Below are 20550 nucleotides of genomic sequence, written 5' to 3'. Positions count from 1 at the left end.
AAAATTACTTACGGTAAAAATGGGCTGGTGAGGTTTTACAGAAAAGAAACCCTGTCTACATCATTGATGGCAGTTTAAATTAACACTTTCATTACAGAAACAGTATAGGGTTTTCTTGACCCAGTTAAAAGGGACAGTGTGGTTGTTTAAATAAAAATGGCCCCATAGGGCTGGAGGAATGGCTCAGTGGTTAAAAGCATGGACTGCTCTTCCAGAGGTCCTGAGTTCAATTCCCAGCAACCACATGGTGGCTCACAGCCATCTGTAATGGGATCTGATGCCTTTTTCCGGTGTGTCTGAAGACAGCTACAATGTACTTACATATAAATAAATAAATCTTTTTAAAAAATGGCCCCATAGGCCTATGGATTTGAATGCTTTGTCACTGGGGAGTGACACTATCCGAAATGGATTTGAAGGTGTGGCCTTGTTGAAGGAAGTCTGTCACTGGAGTTGGACTTTGAGGTTTCAAAAGCCCATACCAGGCCCTGTCTCTTCCTGCTGTCTGTTGATATTAATGTAGAACTCTCAGCAACTTCTCCAGGACCATAACTATCTATGTGCTGCCATGCTCCCTGCCGTGCTGATAATGGACTAAACCTCTGAGACTGTAAGCAGCCCCAAATAAATGCTTTCTTTTATAAGAGTTGGCATGGTTATGGTGTCACTTCTCACCAATAGATCAATGACTAAGACAAACAAACTACCTTAAGGCCTAGTAATCCCATCTCTGGTTCTGCATCAGGACGACATGAAGTGCATGTGTTGAGGGGAAATCTGTCCTCCATTTTCTTCTTTTTTTTTTTAACAAAATAAAATATAATAAAAATAAAACAAAATCCATTACAGTGAAGTTGGTTATGTCAAGCCAACAGAAGGAAAAGAGCCCAAGAGAAGACACAAGAATCAGGGACCCACTTTTAATGGCTGGTTCTGTGTGTCAACTTGGCACAAGTTAGTTATCAGAGAGGAAGTAGCCTCAGTTGAGAAAATGCCTCCATTAGTCCTTAACGGTGAGGGCCCAGCCCATGTCAGGTGGTGCCATTCCTAGGATGGTGGTCCTGGGTTCGGTAAAAACACTGACTTAGCCAGCCATGAGGAGCAAGCCAGTAAGCAACATCCCATCATGGCCTCTGATCAACTCCTGCCTCCAGGTTCTAGCCCTATTTGAGTTCCTGTCTTGCCTTTCTCCAACGATGGACTATGATCTGGAAATGTAAGCCAAATAAAACCCCTTCCTCCCTGACTTGCTTTTTGGTCATGGTGTTTATTCACAGCAATAAAACGCCGACTAAGATACCACTCTTTCACACACTTGCAGGAGTCCCAAATAAACACTAAACTGAAACCTTTAATCTATACACAGAGAACCTGGTACAGACCTATGTTGTTCCTGTGTTTGCTGCTTCCATTTCTATGAGTTTATGTGACCTTTGCTTGGATAATTTATAGGGACTTATTCTCCATTCCCTTTGGCTCTCATATTCTTTCTTTCTCCTCTTCCCAAGGTTTCCTAAGCTCCAAGGACATGGATTTGATGGGTACATTCCATTTAGAGCTGTATGTTCTAAGCACTCTTTCTCTCTCTCTCTCTCTCTCTCTCTCTCTCTCTCTCTCTCCTCTCCCTCCTCTCTCTCTCCCTCTCCCTCTCCTCTCCCTCTCCTCTCCCTCTCCCTCTCCCTCTCCCTCTCCCTCTCCCTTTCCCCTCCCTCTCTCTCTCCCTCTCCCCTCTCTTCCATCCCCCCCAGTGTGTGTGTGTGTGTGTGTGTGTGTGTGTGATATCTGACTGTGGGTCTCTGTATCTGTTTCCATCTGCTTCAGGAGGACGCTTCTCCCTGTCTGAATAAAGCACTGTTCTATGAATATAGCAGAATGTCATTAGGAGTCCTTTTGTTACCACTTTTTTTTAAAGTTAAAGACCAGATGGTGATGGCACATGCCTTTAATCCCAGGACCTGGGAAGGAGAGACAGCTGGATCTCAGAGTTCAAAGCCACCCTGGTCTACAGAGTGAATTCCAGAGCAGCCAGGGTCCCACAGAGAAACCTTGTCTCAACAAACAACAAACAAACAATAACGACAACAAAAGACCAGTAATATTTGGTTTTACCTTATCTCTCTGGGCTATCTAATCTCTGATTCTTGGCCACTCAAACATTGTTACATATGGGTCCCATCTCATGGAGTGTTCCTTAAGTCAAATCAGAAGTTGTTGGTTACTCCCACAAACTTTGTACCACTATTGCCATAGCACTTTTGCAGGTAGGATGGCTATGAAAGCCAAATAATTTGCGGCTGGCTTGGTGTCTATATTTCTCATTTTTAACCTGCAGAGTACCTTTCCAAACTAAAGACACTAGAACAGAGCGGTGAAGGTTCCATGTAGGCACCAGCTAAATCTCTCTGTGCTCAGTGAGTTCAATGGGTAATGTCTTCAGTAATGAGGGCTTACTGTCAGTTTGTGGAGAGCAACCTGTTGTCTTAACAGCATCCTGGGTTGTTTGAGGATTTCTATGGGACCTCTTTGACCAACGACTCTACTGGATATAACTCAGTCCCAGTACTGGAAGTTTAGTTTGGTGACAAGAGGTGGCCAGTAATTGGGACCCCATCTTCTCCATTACTTGGAGACATCTTTAGGACTGCATTCATATATTTTAAGAAGTTTTCACTGTACTAGGTTTCCATACCATCCCTCAGATGACCATCAGTTCTAGCTGTTTCTCCCTGTATTCCCTCTCCCTACTCTACCTTCCCTCCCTCCCATTCCTATCCATGCCTTCCTCACACAAGTCCACCCATAAAATCAATTCTATCTCCCCCTTCAAAGGAATGTCCATGTGTTTCCCCAGTTCCTGCCCCTTTATTTATAACTAATTTCTCTGGCTCTATGGATTGTGGCTTGGTTACAATTTAATGGCTAGTAAGCCAAGTAGTTGGATATAAAATTAATTCACAAAAATCAGTAGCCCTCCTTAATATATACCTTTCACAGTAGCCTCAAATAACATAAAATACTTTGGGGTAACTCTAACCAAACAAGTGAAAGATTTGTATGATTAAAAAAACAACCCTTAAGACACTGAAGAAAGAAATTAGAGAAGATATCAGAATGTGGAAAGATCTCCTATGTGCAAGGATCGGTACAATTAACATAGTAAAAATGGCCATCTTACCAAACGCAATCTACAGATTCAATGCAATCCTCATCAAAATTCCAACACAATTCTTCACAGAAATTGAAGGACAATTTTCAGTTTCAGATTAAAAAAAAAAAAACAAAACACAAAAAATCCAAGATAACTAAAACAACCCGAACAAGGAAAGAACAGCTGGGGGTTTCAACACTCCAAATCTCACATTGCACTACAAAGTTATGGTAGTAAGACAAGCATGGTATTGTCATAAAGAACAGGCATGATCAAGGAAATAGAATCAAAGACCTAGATCAAGTCCATGCATCTACAGACACCTGATTTTTGACAGAGATGACAGAAATACACACTGGGGAAAAACAGATTCCATCTTTAACAGGTGGTGGTGGTCAAACTGGATGCCTGTGTGTAGAAGAATGAAAGTAGAACGATACTTATCTTCCTGTACAAAAAATAACTCCGAATGAATCAAAGACTCTGATATAAAACTAGATAGACTGAACCTGCTAGACTAGAAGGTGGGGAATTCACAAAAATCAGTAGCCCCCCTTAATATACACCTTTCACAGTAGCCTCAAATGACATAAAATATTTTGGGGTTATATATATATATATATATATATATATATATATATATATATATATTCCTCCAGTACTATGTCTCCCTGCACACTGCCATGCTTCCAGCCATGATGATAATGGATTAAACCTCTGAAACTGTAATGTTTTCCTTTAGAGCTCTAACTAAGACAATGGGAGTGTAAACTTATACAAAAACTGTGAAGATCAGTGTGGTGGTTCCTCAGGAAGAATCTTTAAGAAGATACTGGGAATCAAATTTACCTCAGCTATGCCATTCTTAGGCATTTATCCAAAGAGTGTTTTATCCTACCCCAGAGACACATGCTCAACCATGTTTGTTGCTGCTTTACTCATAGTAGCCAGAAACTGGAAGCAATCTAGATGTCTCTCCACAGAAGAATGGATAAAGAAAGTGTGTACATTCGATTACGCAATAGAGTATTACATGGCTGTTAAAAATAAAGTGACACCATGAAATCTGCAGGCAAATGGATGAACTAGGGGGAAATCATCCCAAGTGAGGTAACCTGGGCCCCAAACAATAGATGTGGTATATATTCATTTATATGTGAGATGTCAGCATTCTTATCAAATGGTGCTGGTCAACCTGGATAGCTATATACGGAAGAATGAAACCAGCCCTTATCTCTCACCCGGCACAAAGCTCCAGTCCAAATGCATCAAGGATAATTACAGGGTTTAGCAGGATGCCCAAATCTGTTAGAGGAGAAGCGGAGGCATCTTCTCCAACTCACAGTAGTAATGGGAAAGAACTGTCTGCATCAGATCTGCTAGCACAGCATCAGGACCACCAACTGACACATGGGACCTTATGAAATCAAGACTCCTGCACAGCAAAGGGCGCCATTAAACAAGTGGAGCGGTAGCTTAGAAAGCAGGAAAGTACTCGTCAGTTACATGTGTGATACAGGGTCACTGTCAGAATATACAAAAACCTAAGCGTTAAACACTGAGAAAACCAACAGCTAGTTTAAAATGAGCTGAACAGAAAGTTTTCAAAAGAGATGCAAATGGCTAAGAAATAATTTTTTTTTTTGTTCTTTTTTTTCGGAGCTGGGGACCGAACCCAGGGCCTTGCGCTTCCTAGGTAAGCGCTCTACCGCTGAGCTAAATCCCCAGCCCCAGAAATAATTTTTAAAGGGCTCACCATCCTGGGCCATCATGGAAATGCAAACTAAACTGTGAGAGTGCTTCTCATCCCAATCATAATGGCAAAGACTAGGAAAGGGCCAGTTGGAGCAGGGGCAGGGGGGTCTTGGAAGGGGACGCTCATTTATTGTTTTGTGGGAGTGCAAACTGGTGCAACCCCTTTGGAAGGCAGTGTGGAGGTTCCTCAAATAGCTAGAATTATACGTTCGTTATTGCTAGCTAGTCCACTTTGTAACACATACCCAAAGGACTCCACATCCTACTACAGAGATACTAGCTCCCCTATGTGCATCGTGATTCTAGGCACAGTAGCTAGGAAGGGGAAGCAGGCTAGGAGGTTACAGTGAGTGAAGAACGAAGATGTGTGGCTTACACACAGCAGAATTTTATCCAGTTGCAAAGAGAACCAAAATTATGAAAATTTCAGGCAAACGGATGGAAATGCTCATTCTGAGAAGGCGACTCAGACCCTGAGGAACGACACCGCGTGTCTTCTCATATGCGGACCCTGCCTTTGGATCTTTGGATACGCGGGTTTAAACGGAATGTGTAAAGAAGTCACAGAAACCAGAAAGAGCGAAGAAGAGATTTCAAGGGAGAGAGGATAGTAGAACACAGGTGATTTGAAGAGAGAAGGGGGAATTGCGGGGCAAAAAGTGTCAAGGGGGTGGTGATGGAGATATGAAGACAGGGAAGGAGGTACAGGGAGGGGTAATTAATTAAAGACTCCTTGAAAGGCCACATGGAAAGCTATCATTTCAGAATCTTCCTAAAATAAATACATATATATCACACATGGACACACACATGTGCCTACACATATACAGAAAGAGTTTAAGTAGAGTTTTCTTATATGGGGGCAGGGGAATAATGACTTCCAGGTGTCATAGGTTATCAAACAAAAGATCAGAGCCAGGTGTGTGTTACTTCTGACGCTGTTATTCAGTTGGGTCCCGTAGGACAATATCACATTACAGGTTGTTGCCATTTCATTTGGTTAACCTCTAGAACTTGACGGTAAGATCCTATTGCCGAAGAAACTGAACAATTGGGACATAGGACATTGACAGATCAAGCTAGTACTGACCTGGAGGCTTCATCACTACTGAATAACACTCATAATGGTAGAAGGTACTAGGATACTGAGAGAAGAAAAAAACATCACTATCCTGGTGTGAATTGTGAGCTACTGTAGGAGGATCTTCGCCCAGCGGGCCCAGCTGCAAGGCTGGCGCATGCGCTGCAGGTACTTCCTCCCTGAGCCAACCTAGACTCTGTTTGCATCGTTAGAGACCACTGACACTGTATCAGGCAATGGAGCGAGACACTGAGCAAAAGACAGTGTCACAACTGGCAACTTGAGATCCATTGAGATGCTGGGAGTGAGGAATAAAGGTTTGCCCAGTTCCTGTAATAAACAAATTACACTTGCCCAACTCCCAGAGTCTGGATCATTGACTCTGCGGGTTCTTACCCCTCCCCCGCCCCCAATAGTCTTGGTCAGGATCGCAAGCAACAAGCTACAATGAAAACCAGCCTGAAAAGACAGGCCCATTGGTACGATGGTGGCACAGTGCTACTGGAGTGAATATACATCTTCTCATTGGGTCTAAGACTCATTTCACAAGACATAAATTCTGTCCTTACTGCTAAGTAGACCCAGAGCTAGCATCTGTGTAAGTCAAAGGCCCTAGGGGAGAACTTATACTGTTATTCTGCTGAATGGACACAGTATTGAACTGCCCAACCCTCACCAGGGAAGCTTCCTTCTGCGGTAGAAAACAACAGAGACTGACAACTGTTCAACATTCAGAAAAATAAAGGACCATGACGTGCTCAGCCCTAAGTGGGATATAACACAGCCTCTCTGAAAAATCAAAGTGGGATCATCAGGGCAGGCAGAAATATTAGTGCTAGAAGCAGACGGCTATTGTAAAATAACGTTTTCTGACATGACAGGGTTGTTGCACAGATGTGCAGTAGCTGGGACTGCATGCATGGAACCTGCCCAAGATCTAGACAGTCAATGTTACATCATGGATGGATAGGGGCTTCCAAAGTCCTAAAGTAGATGAAGAGCTTTTGTCAATTGATGGGGAGGGGTTTGTTTTCAAGATGCAACCCCTGAAAAGCTACTCACACCCCAGTAAATGGTCCTATGGGTATACTGGTAGTCCTTAATGGACACAGTGGATTTAAGAGGAGTACACGAAGTTAGGAGGAAAATGTAATGGTGTGGGGGAAGAAGTTAGGGGTCTGATAAAAACACATTATGTATGTGTCTGAATTCTTTGACAGTCAGTTTCATACAAGTATGCAGTGTGTCTTCATCCTGTCCATTCCTTTTCCTCTCCCTCATTCCTCCAAGATCCACAATCCACGCCCTTCACCCCCTCCCAAATTCATGTACCACTTATTCTTTATAACCCAGCAAGTCCTATTTTAACTAACTATAAACACATCATTGTGGGACTATTCACTGAACTGTGGGCAATCTACCGGGGGCCACACCCTTGAAGAAAGCTGATCTTCATTTCCCAAGAAGACGTCAACTGTCAATCACTCCGGGTGGGTGAGTCTGAGCCCCTTCCCTCCCTTTCCGGACTGTTGGCTTGCTTGAGGTGGAGCACACATGTTCTGAGTTTGGGAGTCTATCTGTCCTGTCAGGTCCAGACTCCTGGCTTTTGCAGCCTTTCAGCCCCCTCTTCTGGAAGGCCCCTCTTCAAGGTTTTTACTCACAAAGGGATGTTGGATTTTTGTCAAAAGCCTCTCTTTATCACTGAAGCGATCCGACGATCTCTGACCTTGAGGCCCTTTATGTGGTGACTTGGATTTACTGGACTAACTCATGCTGAATTCCCTTGTGTCCCTGGAGTGACATCAACTTCGTCCGTGGTGAACGAACTTTTGGGTGTGTTCTTGAAGTTTGTTTGAAAGTATTTGTCAATGTAATTCTCTGGGGTCAAGTTGTTGTTTATGTTCTGTCTTTATCTGGTTTTGCTGTTGTCATAATCCTGGCTTCTGTAAAGAAGAGATTAGAAGCCACTGTTTTTCTGTTTTGTAGAGCAGTTTGCACAGTAGGAAGGCTAGCTCTCCTTTGAAGGTCTGGTTGAATTTTGCCCTGAATCTGACTGGCCCTGGGCTTTTCTTGGTTAGGGGCTTCCCCAATTGCAGTTCTATCTCATTGGCTGTTAAGGATCTGTTTAAGTTCCTTACCTCATCTTGGGTCAGCCTTGCATGAATCTAAAGATTTATCTATTTCTTTAAGATTTTCTGATTTAGTAGAAAAATCAATTTTTAAAGCCTGTCCTCACGGTTGTCCAAGCAGGGAGACCTTTTATTTATTACTTCAATTTTATTGTTTGCGTTTCTTAATCTGCTTATGTTGAATATATCCTTTTTGATCAATTTTAAAATACATGTATTATACAATGTATCCGTTTCTCCTGAACTTCGCAATTTGGGAGGTTATAGATTTTTAAGTATTTTGTAATAGTTGTCTGGTTTATGGTGCTATTTATCATAATAGTACTTTTAAACTCCAATTTTATTCATTTTTTTCTTTTTATTTTGGCTACGGATTTGCTCGCCTAACTCATCCTTTCAAAGAACATGCTTTGGTTTCCCTGATTCCTCGTACTAGGCTCCGTTTCACTGATTTCTGCTCCTAGCTTTACTTAATCCTATTAATTTTGGGGTCATCTTGGTTTGGTTTTCTAAAGCTTCAGGTGCATCCCTTGGTTGTTTATTTGAGGTATTTCTGACTTTGTTTTTTTAATGTAGTCACGCTTACTTAAAGCTGCCTTTGTTTTATCCCAGGAGTAGGGGAAAGCTGTTTTCATTTTCATCTGATTCCTAGATACTTTTTAATTTCCCTGTCGTTTCTTCCTTATTTTCACTTTCATTACATTTTTAAAAATTAAAAATAAGTTTATCTTTTACTCCTTTTCCCTCCCTCCAAACTATACCTCCTTCTGTCCAATGTCTCACGTGCTCCCCCTTACTGCCTCTCAATAGCTTCTTCATTGTTATTATCCTTGGTACATTGTAACTTTAATTCTTTCAAACCTTATTTTTAATGATGGTTCTTAAACACTTTAACCTCCCTTTTAGCCCACCACCCACCAGAGGTGCCAGAAAAGAAAGGATATGGGGAAGTGGACCTGTTTGGAAAGGTTCTTTGGAGCAGCTCCTGTCTATGTTGCCTGTGTTTAGTTCACAGGTCAGCAGCAACAACTCGATCCACTTGCAAACACTTCATGGATGCACCAGCAGTCCAGTTCGGTAGATGCTGGTTAGCAACAGTGGTGCCATGATTTAGCAGAGCCAGCCAGGCCTCAGCCTCGGCTCAAGTCAACAGTAGAGACCCAGGGAGGAAATCTCAGTTGTGCCTTTTTCAAGGAAGCAAATATTAGCAAAGACGCGAGACCCACAAGTGTTGCACAGCTAGCTGTACCAGCAAGCCAAGCTCTGTCTCCATCACTTTTGGAGTCCTTTTATATCCTCCAAACATCACATGTCCTCCATGTGCCTTACCTCAGAACGGCTCTTGGTTCAACATGTGCATCCAATCAGCCTGGGTCTGAGGAAGAGGCAAGAAACTGCCGTACACCACCAGAAGGGTTTTAATGCATTTCTTTCTGTCTATGCAGTCCTGACAAACTCAACTATGCAGTGTAAGGTGAACCAATATACATATATATATATATATATATATATATATATATATCTCCATCCTTAGCAAAGAATCTTTCATTATGAATCCTTTCACGTGCTTGCTTTAGCAGAGCATCCTCTCTCTTGTGTCTGCCTTAGCCTTTCATACCGGTGTCCACTTTAACGAAATGTTCTGCATGCGTTTGCCTCAGCAAAACACCGTCCAACTGACTTTCCAGAGAACCCTTTCGTTTCCACTTCAGCACACATATGTATAAACATAAATATACAAAGGCACCTGGCTGAGTCCATGTAGTGTTTCTTGTATGCATATAATTTCAGGGCTAACCACTTGGGATTGGATATCCAAATAGCTTTACTCAAGTGGTGGTAGTTGGTTCTCATTTAAAACCTATGATCTCACTGGCCCTAGGGAGGTGGTTAGATTTCCGACATCAGACATGATTTCCCACCTGTTGAGTGGTCCTTAAGTCCAACTAGAGAGCTGTTGTCTACATTCAAGATGTGAGTCCTGCATTGCACCTTCAGGAAGGTCTCACCTGGCTCTTCCACAGCAGTCCTACATGCCACCACGTGTGCCGCTGCCGTGTCTCTAATGATCCCTCGGAAGTCCCAGCACATCTTGCGAGTACTCAACACCAACATCAATGGACGACAGAAAATAGCCTTCGTCATCACTGCCATTAAGGTTGTGGGGCGGAGGGGTTGGGAATTTAGCTCAGTGGTAGAGTGCTTGCCTAGCAAGCGCAAGGCCCTGGGTTCAGTCCCCAGCTCCAAAAAAAAGAAAAAAGAAAAAGAAAAAAAGAAGGTTGTGGGGCAGAGATATGCTCATGTGGTGTTGAGGAAAGCAGACACTGACCTCACCAAGAGGGCTGGGGAGCTCACAGAGGATGAGGTGGAGCGTGTGATCACCATCATGCAGAGCCCACGACAGTACAAGATCCCCAACTTGTTCTTGAACAGACAGAAGGACGTGAAGGATGGGAGGTACAGCCAGGTTCTGGCCAATGGTCCAGACAACAAGCTGCGTGAAGACCTGGAGGGGCTGAAGAAAAATTGAGTCAATGGGGGGCTGCACCACTTTTGGGGCCTTCCTGTCTGAGGTCGGCACACCAAGACCACTGGCTGCAGGAGCCATACTGTGGTTGTATCCGAGAAGAAATGAGTCTTTGGGCCTTTGCTGTTAATAAAACGTTTATATACCTATGGGGAAAAAAGGGAAGGTCTCACCCTGCAGATCATTAGTGCGATTCACAGGCATCACAGAGAAGCTGTCCGTTCAGATCCAGCTCTAATCATCTTAATTCTCTGTCTCAAGTACGTGGTGTCTTTGGCAATAAGAACTTTGAATCTCTGAGAATTGACCAGTGACAGCATAAGCAGGTATTGAGTGAGGTGACCCAAGCACAGAGACCACATGTTCTCTCATCTCTGGATCTTAGCTCCAAATCTTCAGATGGGGCCTATAACCTGGAGCAACCACAGAAATTAAGAAAGTGAAAAAGGACCATGGGATGTCCTACGGGTGGGGGAGGGAAGTTTCCTGGACTCTCATGACCAACAGCCAACAAGGAGGTCTCTCATGCATGGTGCTGGAGTTTTTATTATGTCATCATTTGCTCAAGGGGTAAACATTGCCATCCAGGGGCCAAAACTTTATTTAAGCTACTTATGTATGTGTACACGTACACTTATATGTATTATAAATACTTTCAGGTAAATATAAAATAATATGATTCTTTAAGGCCTTTTCAAAATCTTTATTGTTATTTACCCCTTCTTTCTCTCTCCTGTGCTGATTTTCTTTCTCTCTCTTCATCTAGAGCCGAATTCCCCATGTCCCCATGTCCCCATGTCCCCATTCCTCCCTTCATATCCCTTGTGTTCAGCCAGTCCCATCCGTAGGACATCCCCATGGTCTTAATTTCTGTGATTGTTCTAGGTTATAGGCTAACATCTGAAGCTTTAGAGCTAGGATCTACAGATGAGAGCAAACATGTGGGTCTTTGTCCTCCTGTGCTTGGGTTACCTCACTCAATATCTAGCTCCATCCATTTACACACACGTCTCATGAGTTCATGCTTCTTCACAGCTGTATAGTATTCTGCAGTGTATGTGCACCACAGCTTCATTATCCATTCTTCTGTTGAAGAACACCTAGTTTGTCTCCATTTCCTAGCTATTGTGAATAGAGCAGCAGTGAACACTGAGGAACAGGTAGATCTACTCTGTGGAGTACATTGCTGTGTATGTTGGGCATATGCTGGGTCGTATGATAGACAGGTTTTGTAGTTTTGGGAATTCTTCGGACTGATTTCCAGGATGGCTGCTCAGTTTTCAGACCCATCAACAGTGACCGAGTGTCCCCTTTCTCCTCACTGTCATTTGTCATCAGTGTTTTGCTGATCTTGGTCATTCTGACTGTGGAGAGATAAAAATCTCAAAACTGTTTTGATTTGCAATTACCCTGATCGCTAAAGAGGACACCGTTTGAAATACTACTTTTGATATGTCTTTTGGGAACTCTATGTTCAGATTCATAGTACATCTTAAGTGGGTTCTTTGTTTTCTTGACTCTTTGTCTTTTGAATTGTTGATATAGTCTAGCTATTAACCCTCTATCAGCCATACAGCTGGCACAGATTCTCTCCCACTCTGTGGCTTTCTTAGTTACTCCATTGTATCCTTAGCTTCACAGAAGCATTTTGCTTTTAGGAGGTCAGTTGTCAGCCTTAGTTCCTGTGCAAATGTAGTCCTGGTCAGGAAATTCTTACTTAGTATCATAGTAGGAGTCCTTGAAAATGCCACTGCTGCCAGAGTAATTATCTGCGTGAGGCAAGAAGAAAATCTGGTTCGGTGCAACTTAGTAGCAGGTGCTGGTTCAAACTTTGAGAGTCTGACCCCAGGGAAGTTTAATTTTTAGGCATTTAACTAAAGTAGAATTTTTTGGAAGAAAAAAAGATTCTTGGAAACATTTGTCTCAAACCCATGCTGCACAAGAGAGCTTTAGGAGTAAACACATAGAAACAGTTTTGCAATGTACGTGTGACCTCTTCCATAAAGATGGGTCCTATAGCTTAAGGACCTCAGAGAGGTTAAGGTATGATCCTGGTCATACAGATACCATAGGACTCACTGAGCCACCAAGTATGTGTGACATCTTCCCCAAGGATGGGTTCTATGAACTGAGAAACAAAGCTAAAAATAAATGTCTAGGGAGGAAGGGTCTGGATAAATAAACATTCTGTGGGGATTTGGGTGAGGCCTGGCCCTACAGATAGCAGAGGTCACCATGCACTCCCAACCTTCTGGGTGGGAAATGGTATAGATAGCCCTTGTGTTGAAGAGACAAGCCTGCGTGCATGGTTAACATTCTTGGGTTCCCTAGTATGTGTCTGTGGTCTAGGGAGGAAGGGTCTGGATAAACATTCTGGGCCTACAGATAGCAAAGGTCACCATCCACTCCCAGCCTTCTGGGTGGGAAATGGGTATAGAGGCCCCTTCTGTTGAAGAGACAAGCCTGCATGTTTAACATTCTTGTGTTCCCTAGTGCGTGTCTGTGAGCATGAAGACCTCAGTGCTCTCTACATCTCCTCATTTCTAAGGTTTTAAGAAAACGTAGTGGATGTAATAGAGGCATGGTTTAATGCATTTCCTCCATGGCTAGTTGAATTAATATAAGCAAGCACAAGAGAATCATGATAGACAATAGAAGACCAAGGAGAGGGGAAATCATCTTAACCATGATGGCCTTTCATAGGTCACTGGTGAGATTTTGCTTTTCTCTTTTTGCAAATTAATTTGACCACCTATTAAAGCAACTCATGCCAAGCAGTTGCTGACATAAGGTATGTCAAGATTATGCTTGGGTGATAGGACTTTAATTTTTTCAAACGTTATTTTCAATTATGGTTCTTAAATGCTACCTCCCTTCTAGCCCACCCCCACCCCCACCCCCAGAGGTAGTGGGAAAGAAAGGATAAGGGAGAACTGGACCTGTTTAGAAAGGTTCTTTGGAGCAACTTTCTTCTGTGTTGTCTGGAAATCAGCAGTTCAGGTCACAGGTCAGCAGCAGCAGCAGCTTGACCCATTCTCAAACACTTCACAGATACACCAGCAGTCCAGTTTGGTAGAGACTGGATAGCAAACATGAAGCAGCAGTGGTGGTGCTAACCAGCAGAGACAGCCGGGCCTCAGCATATGCACAAGTCAGCAGGAAGAACTCGGTGGAAGATGAGAAGTTCTCAGCTGTACCTCTTTCAGGGAAACAAAGATCAGTGAAGATGTGAGACCCACAAGCATTGCAGAGTGAGCTCTGTGAGCAAGTCAAGCTCAGCTCTCATCACTGCCCATTGAGACCTATTTATATGCCCTTCAAAAATCACGTGTCCTCCACAGGTCTCGCCACTAGAGTCTGTCTCAGCGGATATCACTCTGTCAATCAACCGGAGTCCATGGAAACAAGAAACTGCAGCACACCACTAGAAATTTTTTGGTGTATTTCTCTCTATGGAGTCCTGACAAATACAGCTCAACTACACTATGTACAGTGGGCCAACACATGGGTGCTGTTAGTGAAGAATCCTTCATCACGTGTCCTTTCACATGCATGCTTTAGCAGAACATGCTCTCTCCTGTGTCTGCTTCAGTAAAATGTTCCTTCCCGAGTCGGCCTGAGCCTTTCACACCTGTGTCCACTTTAACAAAATGCACCTTCACGTGTTTGCCCCAGCAGCACACCATCCTACTGACTTTATAAAGAAAGCTTAAGTTTCCACTTCAGAGGGACACATAATCTCTAGTGGCTCTGTTTTGTAAAGTGGTGGTTCTCAGTTCACCCATCTCTTGATTCATTTCTGCTCATATTTTGCTGTAACATTGGTAGAATTGCTAATCTTATAGGCCATCTTAGATACCTATCCTGAGACAGGCAATAAAAACGTCATTGCAGTTGTAATCATTATGGGATCTGATGCAAAGAGTCATCACAATGTTCGGAGAGCTCTCTTAGATTTATTGATTGATTGGAATGATTTACCAAGTAAAATGGGTGCAATAGGACCTATCCCACATAAACCTTTATAATCTGTAGGAAGGATGGCATAAGTATCATTTTTAATGCAAATGTGCACACACACACACACACACACACACACACACACACACACAGCTTCATCCCAAAGTTACTTGTGCACTGGAGGAGAGGGTCTGATTAGAAGTAGAATTGTAGTAAGGAATATAACACATTTAAAGCATAAACAATGTGGTAGAAAGAAACATTGACAGGAATATCAGGGGAAGCCCTATCAATGCGGGTGTGGGTGGATTCTATCTTCCCCCGCCAGTTGTGCGTAGCGCTGTCTAAAGACTTTTTGGAGGAGCCCAGGAGTAGACAGGTCTCCTTTGTTACAAACGGATTTGGCAGGAGCAAATGGGACATGCAAATGGGACACTTTATAGCAAGGCCCTTGGAGATCCCTGTCCTCTTAACAACCACCTGTGGAAGCAACACTGTGACTGTTTGACTCTGGGGCTTGCAACATATGCTTCCTGGATTCTGCTGTTTACTCTTATGGTGATTTTTAGTTTCATTACTGATGAGTTAATGAGGAACCCTGAATTTTTTCTTGGAACACAGACCCTGGTTCTCCCAGCAACCCCTGACTGCCCCTGCAGGCATCCTGAGTAAGCAGGAGGAAGTCACTGTGGTTAATGACTCTGGCTTAGTTAACTCTTTTAAAGAGATAACTACATTCCTGGAATTTAGGAGATGGTTTAACAGAAGGTATTAAAAACTTATAAGAACATATAAGGAAAAGAAACAGGGCAGGAAAGGTCAGACAAATCTTTGGCTCAAAAAAAAAAAATCAACATAGGAATCTAAATCTTCCAGTCTTTTTGGAGGGAAAAGTAAAAGTAAAAACTGAGAGAAATAATAGAAACTTGGTCCTAATAGTAAAGAGTCAGGTATAAACATATTTTAAAAAAGAACAGAGAGAGGAAGTTTGTCTCCCAGAAATGCTGACACATCCAAGCTCATGGGTGAGACCACCACTACTGCCCCAATACCTGCCACAAGTGGGACCCCCTAGGTCCCAGTGGACACAGGAAGCACACTGCAGACAAGAACAAGATCCTTCCAGTTTCCATCTGTGCCTGGGTGCTGGCCCTATGCTATAGCCCTCTGCACCCAAATTCCACCCAGAGAAAAATTGACCCCAGGAGTGCTGACACACCCAGGCTCTCAGGCTCACAGGAAGAACAAGCTCCAGTCAGAGACAGCAAGGCCACCTTACAACAAAGATAACGAGATGGCCAGAGGGAAGTTCAAGAACCTAAGTAAGAAAAACCAATGCTTACCTCTCTTGGGCATATACCCAAAAGATGCCCCAACATATAAAAAAGACACGTGCTCCACTATGTTCATAGCAGCCTTATTTATAATAGCCAGAAGCTGGAAAGAACCCAGATGCCCTTCAACAGAGGAATGGATACAGAAAATGTGGTACATCTACACAATGGAATATTACTCAGCTATCAAAAACAACGACTTTATGAAATTCGTAGGCAAATGGTTGGAACTGGAAAATATCATCCTGAGTGAGCTAACCCAATCACAGAAAGACATACATGGTATGCACTCATTGATAAGTGGCTATTAGCCCAAATGCTTGAATTACCCTAGATGCCTAGAACAAATGAAACTCAAGACGGATGATCAAAATGTGAATGCTTCACTCCTTCTTTAAAAGGGGAACAAGAATACCCTTGGCAGGGAAGAGAGAGGCAAAGATTAAAACAGAGGCTGAAGGAACGTCCATCCAGAGCCTGCCCCACATGCGGCCCATACATATACAGCCACCAAACTAGATAAGATGGATGAAGCAAAAAAGTGCAGAAGTGTAGATAGCTCCTGAGAGACACAGCCAGAATACAGCAAATACAGAGGCAAATGCCAGCAGCAAACCACTGAACTGAGAATAGGACCCCCGTTGAAGGAATCAGAGAAAGAACTGGAAGAGATTGAAGGGGCTCGAGACCCCATATGTACAACAATGCCAAGCAACCAGAGCTTCCAGGGACTAAGCCCCTACCTAAAGACTATACATGGACTGACCCTGGACTCTGACCACATAGGTAGCAATGAATATCCTAGTAAGAGCACCAGTGGAAGGGGAAGCCCTGGGTCCTGCTAAGACTGAACCCCCAGTGAACTAGACAGTTGGGGGGAGGGCGGCAATAGGGGGAGGGTGGGGAGGGGAACAGCCATAAGGAAGGGGAGGGGGGAGGGGGATGTTTGCCCGGAAACCGGGAAAGGGAATAACACTCGAAATGTATATAAGAAATATTCAAGTTAATAAAAAAAAAAAGAATTCAGTTTTCAGCCTGTGCCTGGAGCTGACCCTGTGACACAGCTCTCTGCACCCAGATCCTGCTGGGAGAAAATCAATCTCCAGGAGTGCTGAAACACAGGCAAAGAGGGTCGAGCCACTGCCAGAGACAGCGAGACTAGCTAACATTGAAGATAAGCAGATGGTGAGAGACAAGGGCAAGAAGCTGAGCAACAGAAACCAAGGCTACTAGCCATCATCAGAACCCAGTCCCTTACCACGGCAAGGCCTAGATACCCAACACTCCAGAAAAGCAAGACTTTGACGTAATATTACAACTCATGATGATGTTAGATGTCCTTAAGAAGAACATAAATAACTCCTTTACAGAAATACAGGACGGCACAGGTAAACGGGTAGAAGCCTTTAAAGAGGAAACACAAAAATCCCTTAAAGAATTACAGGAAAACATAACCAAACCAGTGAAGGAATTAAACAAAACCATTCAGGATCTGAAGATGAAATAGAAATAATAAAGAAATCACAAAGGGAGACAACTCTGGAAATAGAAAACCTAAGAAAGAGATCAGGAATCACAGAAGTAAGCATTACCAATAGAATACAAGACATAGAAGAGAGAATCTCAGGGGCAGAAGATACCATAGAAAACATTGACACAACAATCAAAGATAATGTAAAATGCATAACCCAAAACATCCAGGAAATCCAGGAAACAATGAGAATATTAAACCTAAGGATGATAGGTATAGAAGAGAGCAAAGATACCCATCTCATAGAGCCAGTAAATATCTTCAACAAAATTATAGAAGAAAACTTCCCTAACCTAAAGAAAGAGATGACCATAAACATAGAAGAAGCCTACAAAACTCCAAACAGATTGGACCGGAAAAGAAATTCCTCCCATCACATAATGGTCAAAACACCAAATGCACAAAACAAAGAAAAAATATTAAAAGCAGTAAGGGAAAAAGATCAAGTAACATATAAAGGCAGACATATCAGAATTACATCAGACTTCTCACTAGAGGTTATGAAAGCCAGAAGATCCTGGGCAGATGTCATACAGACCCTAAGAGAACACAAATGCCAGCCCAGTCTACTATATCCAGCAAAACTCACAATTAACATAGATGGAGAAACAAAGATATTCCATGACAAAACCAAATTTAAACAATATCTTTCCACAAATCTAGCCCTACAAAGGATAATAGATGGAAAACTCCAACACAAGGAGGGAAACTACACCCTAAAAAAGCAAGAAAGTAATATCCTTGAAACAAACCCAAAAGAAGAGAGACACAAACATAATTCTACCTCTAACAACAAAAATAACAGGAAAGAACAATCACTATTCCTTAATATCTCATAACATCAATGGACGCAATTCCCCCAGTAAAAAGACATAGACTAACAGGCTGGATACGAAAAGAGGACCCAGCATTTTGCTGAATACAGGAAACACACATTAGTGACAAAGACACTACCTCAGAGTAAAAGGTGGAAAACAATTGTCCAAGCAAATGGTCACAAGAAACAAGCTGGGGCATCCATTTTATATCAAATAAAATTGACTTTCAACCAAAGATTATCAAAAAAGATAAGGACATTTCATATTCGTCAAAGGAAAACTCCACCAAGATGAACTTTCAATCCTGAATTACTATGCTCCAAATGCAAGGGCACCCACATTCATAAAAGAAACTTTATTAAAGCTCAAAGCACACATTGCACCTCACAAAATAAGAGTAGGACACTTCAGCATCCCACTCTCATCAATGGACAGATCATGGAAACAGAAATTAAACAGAGACATAGAGAAACTAACACAAGGTATGAACCAAATGGACTTAACAGATAGTTTTAGAACATTTCATTCTAAAACAAAAGAATGTACCTTCTTTTCAGCATCACATGTTACCTTCTCCAAAATTGACCATATAATTGGTCACAAAACAGGCCTCAACAGATACAAGAAGATTGAGATAATCCTATGTATATCCTATCAGATCACCACAGACTAAGGCTCATCTTCAGTAACAACCAAAATGACAGAAAGCCCATATACACATGGAAATTGAACAATGCTCTACTCAATGGTAACTTGGTCAAGGAAGAAATAAAGAAAGAAATTAAAGACTCTTTAGAATTTAATGAAAATGAAGGCACAACATACTTAAACTTATGGGACAAAATGAAAGCAGTGCTAAGAGGAAAGCTCATGGCTCTGAGAGCCTCCAAATAGAAACTGGAAACAGTATACACTATGAGCTTGAAGGAACACATAAAAGCTCTAGAACAAGCAAGTACTCCATGAGGAGTAGATGGCGGGAAATAATCAAACTCAGGGATGGAATCCAACAAGTAGAAACAAAAAGAACCATACAAAGGATCAACAAAACCAGGAGTTGGTTCTTTGGGAAAAGCAACAAGATAGATAAACCCTTAGCCAGACTAACCAGAGGGCACAAAGAATGTACTCAAATTAACAAAATCAGGAATGAAAAAGGAGACATAACAACAGAATGTGAGGAAACTAAAAAAAAACAAAACAAAACAAAACAAAAAAACAAAAAACAAAAAACATTGTAAACAAAACAAAACAAAAAACCCCCCAAAAACATCAGATCCTACTACAAAAGCCTAGATTCAACAAAACCAAAATCCAGAGGAAATGGACAATTTTCTGGACAGATAAAAGGCACCAAGGTTAAATCATGATCAGATAAACCATCTAAACAGACCCATAACTCCTAAAGAAATAGAAGCAGTTATTAAAAATCTCCCAACAAAAAAAGCCCAGGACCAGATGGGTTTAGTGGAGAATTCTATCAGACCTTCATAGAAGACCTAATACAAATACTGTCCAAACTAATTCCACAAAATAGAAACAGAAGGAGCACTACCCAATTCTGTCTATAAAACCAAAATTACACTTATACTTAAACTACACAATGACTCAAAAAATAAGAGTACTTCAGGCCAATTTACACTATGAATATTGATGCAAAAAATACTCAATGTAATTCTTGCAAACTGAATCAAAGAACACATAAAAATGAACATCCATCCTGATCAAGTTGGCTTCCTCTCAGGGATGCAGGGATGGTTCAATATATGGAAATACATCAGTATAATCCACTATGTAAAGAAACTCAAAGACTGAGCAACTTCAGCCCCAGGACCAGAGGTAAGACCAACTTTTCTGCTCCAAGTGACCTCCCTGGTTGACTCAGGACACACAGAGGCAAAATTCCTCGGGGAACGAACATGTCTGGTTTTTAGCTGGAGCCCCAACCTCGATGATCCTGGCCCACAGCTCACTGCTCCCAAACCCCTTGGGGGAGAGAGCTCACCCCACAGACAGGTGGGCACTCCTGAGACTGCAGAGCGGGAGAGACCACCAATACTGCCCACCCCTGCCCACATCACTGGCCCAAGAGGAAACTGTATAGGGCCTCTGGGAACAAGAAGATAGTGGCACTGGATAGGTCCCCTGCGGTCCAAAAACTGCCCAGATCTGAAGGGACCTGGTCAATAGCTCCCTGCACCCAAATGCCGTGGGAGGGAGAGCTACACCTTCAGAGGGGCAGACACGCCTGGGAAGCCAGAACAGAC

The 20550-nt window shown here is 42.5% G+C and overlaps 1 pseudogene and 1 gene segment (V, D, J or C); both read left to right on the top strand.

Annotated features, from left to right (window-relative positions):
• LOC116905410 overlaps window positions 1-20550 on the top strand; it is a 978601-nt gene that overhangs the window by 535452 nt on the left and 422599 nt on the right.
• Window positions 1197-10748, top strand: LOC116905577 (annotated as a pseudogene).

The sequence above is a fragment of the Rattus rattus genome, chromosome 7, assembly GCF_011064425.1.
Source record: "Rattus rattus isolate New Zealand chromosome 7, Rrattus_CSIRO_v1, whole genome shotgun sequence".
Taxonomy (NCBI): domain Eukaryota; kingdom Metazoa; phylum Chordata; class Mammalia; order Rodentia; family Muridae; genus Rattus; species Rattus rattus.
The sequence above is the reverse complement of the archived record's forward strand: the minus strand, read 5'-3'. Positions and strand labels throughout refer to the sequence as shown.